The sequence below is a fragment of the Thamnophis sirtalis genome, unplaced genomic scaffold (assembly GCF_051295495.1).
Source record: "Thamnophis sirtalis isolate CommonGarterSnake01/CBP01778 unplaced genomic scaffold, rThaSir2_p1.2 scaffold_4, whole genome shotgun sequence".
Classification (NCBI taxonomy): domain Eukaryota; kingdom Metazoa; phylum Chordata; class Lepidosauria; order Squamata; family Natricidae; genus Thamnophis; species Thamnophis sirtalis.
In genome coordinates this window covers 1,909,393-1,919,218 of record NW_028261384.1, presented here as the reverse complement: position 1 = coordinate 1,919,218, position 9,826 = coordinate 1,909,393, and the positions used below count along the sequence as shown (strand labels likewise).

The window sequence follows — 9,826 nt, the reverse complement described above, 5'->3', positions numbered from 1 at the left end:
ATCTTCTCCTTCTTGTTTTCTTTCTCTAGGTCCAGGTGGGGCGGGATGTCCGGCCTTCAGGATATTATGGTAAAAGTTTCGAGCTTCCCATACTGATTTAAGATGGTATCTTTGCCCCTCAAAGATGAATGTTAGCCCAACTGGTGCCTCCCATCTGAACTGTAGCTGACGATTTTTAAGCTCTTTGACTAAAAAAGCATAGTCTTTCTTGGATCTTAGCATTTGAGGTGGTATCTCTTTCAGAACAGTCACTTCCTGACCCCAAATTTGAAGCTTGGTTTTATAGGACTCTTGCAATATCATATTCCTCATGTCTCTTGTAGTAAAGTAAATCACAATGTCCTTAATGTTGCCAATACTAATTTGGTATCGAAAATCGACGTGGTGCAACAAAAAGTTGGAAATGCTGAAAAAGAAATTATTATGTTACAGTATAGACAAATGGAGTCTGCACTAAGAATAAGAGGTTTGTGTGAAAACAATCAGGAGAATTTGAAACAGATTTTTTTCAGAAGCTTTCGATAGTCTGTTGGGAAGGCCAGGGGGAAATTTTGATTGGCAAATTGATAAGGTTTATCGCTCCCTGCTGGCGAAACACTCACCACTGTCTTCATCAGCCATCGGCTCAGAGCTGAGAGGCTACCCAACCGGTAAGGTTTCCATCGCTTCCGTTGGTACTGGGTGGTCCGGATTATTCGGACAGTTACCCTGCTCCACTCACCATCGCTGCCCTGCAGTATGGAGAGGTCATAGAGAGGGCTGTTTTACAACGGCCTCCTCCCTCCACCAGGGTCAAATTCAGCCCTTTATTGTCTGGCAGACACTTCCGTCAGAACAGAACTGGAAGGGACCTTAGAGGTCTTCTAGTCCAACCCACAGCACATGCAGGAAACCCTTACAGAATTGGAAGAGCTGAAAGGGACCTTAGAGGTCTTCTAGTCTGACCTCTGCTGAAGCAGGAGAATTTTACAGAATTAGAGAATAATAGATTTGAAAGGGACCTTGGAGGTCTTCCAGTCCAACCCCTGCTCGAATTACAGAATTATAGAATAATAGAGTTGGAAAGAACCTTGAGGTCATCTAGTCCAACCCACAGCTCATGCAGGAAACACTTACAGAATTGGAAGAGCTGAAAGGGACCTTGGAGGTCTTCTAGTCTGACCTCTGCTCAAGCAGGAGACCCTTACAGAATGACAGAGGGACCTTGGACGTCATTTAGCTCAACCCCCCCTCCCCCGATTGAGCAGGACACCTTATACCATTCCAGACAAATGATTACTCAGTCTCTTCTTGAAAACCTTCAGTGTTGCAACACCTGCAACTTCTGGTGGCAAGCTGTTCCACTGGTGAATGGTCCTCCCTGTTCGGAAATTCCTCCTTAATTCCAGGTTGCTTCTCTCCTTAATGAGTTTCCATCCATTGCTTCCTCTACCTTCTAGTGCTTTGGAGAATGGCCCCCTATTCTCTGTGAAAGCCCCTCGAGTGTGGGAAGATGCTACCCCTTCACCTCAAATATGGTCAACATGATCTCTTATATCTAGAAAGCGGGTTTGGTTTCTTCATTTGGTTTTATTACCAGACCTAAAGGTGGACCATTTCAGATACCAGATGTGGAGAAGCCCTCAATATACTCAGAAGGGATTATGGCAAGAGGGAGAGAGAGGGAGGGAGGGGCAGGGGTGGGTTTCAACCAGTTCACGGCGGTCCCTGCGAACCGGTTGGTCGCCGAACCCGGAAGTAAGTAACTTCTGGGAACGGCGAAGCCCCCCCCCCCGCGCCCGTGCCTGCCCGCGCCCTCTCCTTACCCGGTTTTGATGAATTCTGCGCTTCCACGCATGCGCAGGACGCATACAGCGCCTGCGCGATCCTCCAGGAGCAGCTGGAGCATCGCACAGATGCTAGTACGCATGTGTGCGCCGCGCGCGGGCACACATGCGCCATGCACATGCGTGAACATGCATGCACCACGCACATGCACGAGGACGCCGCACATGTGCGCGAGGACGCCGGCAGCCTTGTTCCAACCGAACCGATTGGAACGGGTCGAGAAACCCACCTCTGGGGGGGTGAGTGAGTGAGTGAGTGAGAGAGAGAGAGAGAGAGAAGGGGGGTTTCTACAGGTTTTTCTGAAAAATCTTTATGAAAGCAGGACAGGAAGTAAATTTAAACCATGTTTGTAAATGATACAAGTGAAAGGGTGAAAATTCAGAATATCAATTCTTTATTTGCAAAATCAGTCCATTGAGTATTGTTTGATTGTAAAAAGCATAATCTTGATTTGAGATGTGGAGTCTTTTTTGTCTTCATGCTTATATCCGGAAGAGGAGACTCCGCCATACAGCTAGTCCTCGACTTATGACCCCAGTTGAGCCCCACCGACGTGTTCCTAAGTGAGAAACGGGTTCAGTGAATTTCGTCCGCTTACCCGATTTTTTTCTCACCGGGAATCCCAGCGGTGGTTAAGAAAGTCACCCAGTCGTTAAGTGAATTCCTGTTGACTTTGTTGGTCAAAAGGTTGAAAAAGGGGGGATTGCGTGACCCCGGGGTCATAAATGTGGGTCAGCTGTCCAAGCATCCAAATCACATGAGTATAGTGGTAAGCGTGAGAAAGGGGTCACAGGTCCCGTCGTTCGGGGACATTGCTAAGCGAACTGTTGTAAGTCGAGGACTGCCTGTATGGGGAATGCGCTCAGATTATTGGGAGAAAATTCTGGAAGCAGAGTTGAATTCCTTGTCCTGATCTTTGAGCCCAGAGCCTGCAGGAAAAGGAAGGAGAGGTTGGAAGATACCAGTCAAGATCTGGGGGGGGGGGGCATCCTGAAAGCAGCCAGATCAAAGCATAGTCTATCTGTTGGGGGGGGGTTTCCTCCTCATCCAGACCACTCACAACCTTCAAGGCTTCCTTCAAGGATCTTGGTTTAGCCTGTGACTGTCTTTATGATTAGTCTTTTACAAAATCGTGGTTACTGTGGTCTGTGGAGCACACGAGAAAGAGACTGCGCAGCCACCGCCATCCATTTTGGCCAGGAGAGGCACCACAGGTGGTTCCTCTTGATATTTGCAGGCCAGGCCCACGGCCAGATTTAAGCACCCCATGTAGGCCTTGAGTTTGACACCCCTGGTCTGGGGTCTCCTACTTGAGCAGTGGGTTGGGCTAGATGACCTCTGACGTCCCTTCCAACTCTGTTATTCTCTAAAATTACACTTTTGCTATAATCTATATACAAAAATATCTATCGATAGATAGATACATAGATACATAGATACATAGGTAGGTAGGTAGGTAGGTAGGTAGGTAGGTAGGTAGGTAGGTAGGTAGGTAGATAGATAGATATGATATGATATGATATGTAGATAGGATAGAGAGAGGTAGATGATGGATAGATGGATGGATAAATATAGATGGATATTAAATGATTGATGATAAATTACTGAAGAGATAGATGATGATAGATAGATAGATAGATGATAGATGATAGATGATAGATGATAGATGATAGATGATAGATGATAGATGATAGATGATAGATGATAGATGATAGATGATAGATGATAGATAGATAGATGATAGATAGATAGATAGATAGATAGATAGATAGATAGATAGATAGATAGATAGATGATAGATGATAGATAGATAGATAGATAGATAGATAGATAGATATAGGTAGATAGATATAGATGATAGATAGATAGATAGATAGAGAGAGAGAGAGAGATAGATAGATGATAGATAGATAGATAGATCGAGATAGATGATAGACAGAGAGATAGATAGATAGATAGATAGATAGATAGATAGATAGATAGATAGATAGATAGATAGATAGATAGATATAGATGATAGATGATAGATGATAGATGATAGATGATAGATGATAGATGATAGATGATAGATGATAGATGATAGATGATAGATGATAGATGATAGATGATAGATGATAGATAGACAGACAGACAGACAGACAGACAGACAGACAGACAGACTTTTAAAAATATATTTCTTTTCAATTTTCCTTACTATCTTCAGTTTTTATCTTTCATTATTGTAAGCCGCCCAGGGTTTTTCTGAGGTAAGATGGTCAGCCAATATATTTTATAAATATATCAGTAAATCCGTAAATCAATAAATCCGTAAATCAATAAATCAGAAAATCAATAAATCAATAATTCAGCAAATCAATAAAAGCAAATATATAAATCAATAAATCAATAGTCTTGTTTCTTTCTTTTCTATTTCCTTTCTTCCTCTCTTTCTTTCTCTATTTGTTCTTTCTTCTTCTCTGCACCTTCTCTTTTTTCTTTGTATTCTTTTCATATTTTTAAAAATTTTGCATTAGCTTTTACCTTTTCAATTTCAACGTTGACTCAAATTAGTATCTTTTTTTTTTAAAAAAAAGAAATTCCTTTGAATCCCCGCAAACCCATCCCGAAACCCTTCTACACCTCTTCGGCTCTTTGACGTACTTGTGTGCCGGAATCGACACGCATCAAATCGCGTCTTCGCCATCCTCAGTAGCGGCACCACCAATCTGCAGAAGGGGAGATCAAAACGGCGGGTGTGGGGTTGGTTAGCAGGGAATGGAAGCGGACGATTCGCAGCGGCCAAGTGGGCGTGACTGGGTAAGTGTGACCAGCTTGGCGCATCTGGCTGAGTGCTGCTGACTCAGCACGGTTGACTCGGCACAGCCACGCGGCCGTCATCTGGCGGGTGCATCGTCTGGTGGGCGCAGCTGGTTTGGACCTGCTGACTCGGCGCGGCAGGGTCAGTACGGAACAAATCGTACTGGCTAACTCGATGTGGAAACAACTCGGCGCCCTACAAACTACCGACAGCCAAGCAGGCGCAAACACCCACACACCCCATTCCGAGTTTGGGGACTTTTCTGCACAGAGGAAGGAGAGGCCCTTCTAAATAGGACCACATAGAGCCCAGCCACGATTTCCACCACCAATTTGGGTGAACCAGTCTGAACCGGCTGAATACCACCTCTACACCACCCTCCCCAGAGCCAAAGCAGGAGGCAAGGAACTTCTGGGTTCCAAGTTCTCCCCATGTCGAGTTAGGCTGTGCGACTTGTTGCGCGCCGAGTCTCCCCACCCAACCCGGAACCTCTTCAATCCCAAACATACCTTGATACGCTGTAGCCGTTCCCAAAGGTCTGACGGGAATTCTTCGACACTTGGGTTCTGTGGAAGGAGAGGACACTAAGGAAGTCTCCCAACCGGGAGAAAGGCTGCGACTTCACCAGATTGGAGAAAAGAAGGACACTATAGCAGCATTCCAGTATTTTGGGGGGGGGGTTGCCCCAAAGAAGAGGGGGGGGTCATTGTCCTAAGGACCAGAAGGCAAGATGAGAAGCGACAGATGGAAACTTATCCAGGAGAGAAGCAACCTGGAATTGAGAAGAAACCTCTTACCGGGAGGACAATTATCCGGTGGAACCACTTGCCACCACTGTCAGGCCTGCAGTTATATCCCCTTTAGGATCTTTGGCCTTCCACCCTCTCTCTCTTATTGCCTTATGCTGTTTCAATAGTGTAGTAATTGGGAGGGGGGAATAGGAAGGAGTAGGATTGTAGAATGTCATTTTTGTCATTCTTTCCTAGAAGCCCAAGGTCATCTTTTGTCTCTGCACTTTTACACCTGACCGGAACCAGCTGGGTGGAGATGCCAGCGTGGAAGAAGAAGATTGGACCATGTGATGGATTTGTGGGTGTGGGGGACAAGATCACGAACTTTCAACTGGGTAGGAATCCTAGGTAACTTTCAGAATTGGGATTCCACAGATGTGCCAAGATGTCTGACTTATTAAATTGGAACTTTAAGGGTTGTTTTGCCTTGGACCCTGATTTAATTCTGCATGATACTTGGAACGCTAACAACCAGAGGTTGTGGGTGCTCCATCAACGGGAGGTTTGGAAGAAGAGACTGGTCAGTCACTTGCCTGCAATGGTATCGGGTCTCCTGCTTGGGCAGTGGGCTGGACTAGAAGACCTCCAAGATCCCTTCCAGCTCTATTCTGATGGATGGATTGAGAGGGCAGACGCCAATTAAGAACTGCTCTCCTGGAGAACGGAGGGGCACTTGAGCAGCCCCTGATCTATCTGTCAGCTCTCACTTTTGGGTTTCTATCCTACGCTCTCAGGCAACGACAGATGCCACCAACACTCTCTCTTTGGTCCATAGCCCAGAGGCCAGGACTATGGAGGGAGGATGAGGGCGGCATACAAATGAAATAAACAGTTAAACAGTTAAACATGAGGAGAGACACGCTTGGGGAATTGAAAGTAGAGACTGCACCTTCTCTCGATGCTGCCTCAGGGTCATCCAGCTGGGAGAAGATAGAGGGAGTTGCATACCAAGATGCTGAATAGAGCTGGAAGGGACCTTGGAGCTCATCTAGTGCGACCTCCTGCTCAAGTAGGAGACCCTGACAGAATTACAGAGTCACAGAGTTGGAAGGCACCTCAGAGGTCTTCTAGTCCAACCCCCTGCTCATGCAGGTGACCCTTACAAATGGTTGCCCAGTCTCTTCTTAAAAGCCTCCAGTGATGGAGCATCCACAAGTTCTGGTGGCAAGCAGTTCCACTGGTTAATTGTTTTGCCGGTTTGTTTGAAGCGCACTTTATGCTGTTGCAACCATTTTCGCTTCTCAACTTGCCAATGAACTGGGGGGTGGGTGGGAGGGAGAGGATGGGGGAAATGGAACGTAACCTCCAGACATTAAGAAGTCGAATCCTGAGAACCAAGGACACTTACGAAGGTCTTTCCCAAACCCCAGGGGCATTTTCTCATAACAATACCCTGACCTTTAATTGGACAGTGTGACCTGCTCTAATAGTGGGAGGGGGAATGCTATATTTGAAGTATGTGGATTGCGTGGGAATTAGCCAGAGTTGGTTTGGCTTCCGCCGTGCTGAAATGAGGTACTCAACATAATTTTGCGTTCGGAGATTGTATCATCTCGAGCGGGCTTGCTGGGTTGGGTTCGTCAGTCGGAACCTTGACACATACCTGTATAGCAGGTTGACGAGTCGGGAATTCAGCCAAGTCAAGTATCAGTCGGTCCTCCAACTGGGGGTGAAACCAGGCGTTAGAAGGCAAAAATTGGGGACAGCCCTTCCCAAGGTGCAAAATGTCTTTGCTCAGCATAAGAAACGCTCAGAGTGGGGAATAATCCAGAGTTCCCCAACCTTTCTGGCCAGGTGGGGGGAGAGGATGCTTCCACGCGAGTGGCGGGCAAGCGTGCACAGCTTCATTTGTGTGAGTGATGGACACACACGCATGCCACTCGCGCACCCATGGTTGCACAAATGGAAGCATGTGCTCCCATGCTTGCTTGCAGTTCACACAATTGAGGACACACGTGCTTGCCCGCCACTTCTGCAACCCAGTTACACAGGACTTGGGGCCCGATAGCGAGCTGCGGCCTGGGGATTGGGGAGCGTTAAGCAAAGGAGAGCTAAGGACCATGTAAGATGCAGGGGTCTCCAGAGGGGTCACACAGAAGATGCAAAGACTGCCTTTTCGCCATCTGCGATCCAGGAGACAAGGAGATGTGGCTGCAGAATCTGAGGGATTCCGTTAGAATCTGAATTTTGTCCCAGACAAAAGGCTTCCTAGGTCAAAAAGGTCAAGCTGTTGGCCGCCGTTACTTTTTTTAACTGCACTGCCGAGCTTTGGTTATGTCAAGCACTGGGGAAACCGAGAGATTCAGTCAGTTCAAATGAGGATCAAGATTTACTGCAAGCTTAGGCTCTCTACAAGAATCTGGCCTACTAATGGTGAAAGGAAATGAGTGGGAGATAAGAATAGAAGGAATTCAAGGCAGGCTGGAATTATCTGTGCAGGGACTCGTAACTGATGACATTTTTGACCCCTCCTTTGGGCTCACCCGGGTCATCTCCTACAGGTTGCACAACTGTTGTGACTTTCATTTTTAACCAATCACTGTAGACACCCTTGCCACAAAATCGCAGGGTTATGGGGAGAAGGGGGTGATTTTGTAAGGCAAAGTCATCCTTTCAGAATTGGGGTACCAGCCGAATTCGACGGTGTTCATCCCATGCAGATTCAATCTGCATTCCATCCCTGTGCCCTGGACTCGATCCCAGGGAATGGATCCTATGCTCCCGAGGCAAACCCCAGCCTCATTGGTGAGATCCAAAATGGTTCTGCTCTATATTCTACCTGGTCAATCTTTCTGCTTCCGATGGCGGAGAAACATCCGTAATGACCACAGCGTAGCTGCAAAAAAGAAAAAACACCCCTCTTTACCAGCCGGCTGGAGAAACTTTTCAGGTTAAGGCAGCCTGTTCCAATCCGGCTGTCTGACTACAATACCCATCATCTCTTCAGACTGAGATTAGCAGAGCCCACTAAACCCATTCCAGATCAGTCCAGGTAGGAAACAACCTCCCTGTCTTCTAGCCCTGATGTTGTTACATAGTTGGGTCATGAAATGTCTGCAAGAAAACAACCCAGCTCAGAGAGCATCAAGGACCCCACACTCCTCCTCCTCCTCCTCCTCCTCCTCCTCCTCCTCCTCCTCTCCACACACTCGACTCCTGTCTAGCACTGATGATGTTACCTAGATAGGTCATGAAATTTCTGGAAGGAAACCAGCAAGCTCAAGAGAACACCAAGGACTGCCCAGTCCTTCTTTCTTTCCTTCATTCCGTCCCCTTTCTTTTTCCTTCCTTCCTTCCTTCCTTCCTTCCTTCCTTCCTTCCTTCCTTCCTTCTTCTGCCTTGCATACTCCCTCCCTTTCTATTTCCCTCCTTCTTTCTTTCCTTCCACATTTGCCCTGTTTCCTTCCTTTTTCTTCCTTTTTCTCTTTCTTTTCTGTGTTCCTTCCATCGCTCCTATCTCCATTCTTTTTACTTCCTCCTTTCATTCTTCCATCCACCTCCACTGTTTCCTTCCCTTTTCTTTCTTTTTCCTCTCTTCTTCCTCCCTCCCTCCCATCCTCTCTTCCTCTCTCCCTCCGTTCCTCCTTTTGCCCTCCATCCATCCATCCATCCTTCCTCCTCCTCTTCCTTTCCTTGTTTTCTCCTCCTTCTCTCCAAAAACCCCACTCCCTTCTAGCGCTGATGATATCCCCAAGTTGGGTCGTGAAATGTCTACAAGACAACCACCAAGCTCAGAGACCCCCAAGGATCCCACATCCCTCCTCCCCATCCTCCTCCTTCTCCCCTTCCCTCCAAGCACTGATGATGTTCCCTAGTTGGCTTATGAAACGTCTGCAGGGAAACCACTGAGGAAGAGCCCCCTAACCCTTAATCCTAACCCACAAGAAACGTCTTCTAAGCTGACCCACCCAGCCGTCCCCGTTAACCACGGGCAGTGTGGACTCACTGGAATGCTGACCGCCATCTCAACCACCAAAGCCAAGAGGAAGGCCGAGATCAACCAAAGCTTCTTCATGGCCGTCTTTGTCCACAAGATTCAAGGCAGGATCGCTGGAGTTGAGAACCCGCCGAGTTGTCTACGCTCCGTCGCTGGACTTTGACTTCTGGTTTCCCGTTAACGGGGTATTGTGGACACATCTGGATTGTTAGCATAAGGCCGAGCAACGGCCTTCAGTCTCTGGCCAATGATTAGCCACTTGGAGGGATGTCCTGCTGGACTCCAAACCTTCAGGTGAAGAGATAATGAGATGTTTGCTTTGGGTATCTGCTTCCGTACTTTCTCTGTGACGCACCAAGCCTTGATTCACTTACTACTTTCCTACCTACAATGTTGCTCCTTTTGAGGACAAAGAAGAAGGATCAGAGAAATGCAAGGGAGGAGAGGAACCTTAGAGAACCACATCATAACAGC

General features: G+C 47.1%; 1 long non-coding RNA gene across 1 annotated transcript; it reads right to left on the bottom strand.

The window, feature by feature from the left end:
* Positions 1–2,204: 2,204 nt before the first annotated feature.
* Positions 2,205–7,141, bottom strand: LOC148045736 (uncharacterized). The gene is made up of 4 exons (XR_015696305.1): positions 7,019–7,141; positions 5,134–5,190; positions 4,468–4,532; positions 2,205–2,756 (listed from the first exon to the last, which is right to left on the bottom strand). It is a non-coding gene; the product is annotated as an uncharacterized LOC148045736 (long non-coding RNA).
* Positions 7,142–9,826: the final 2,685 nt, after the last annotated feature.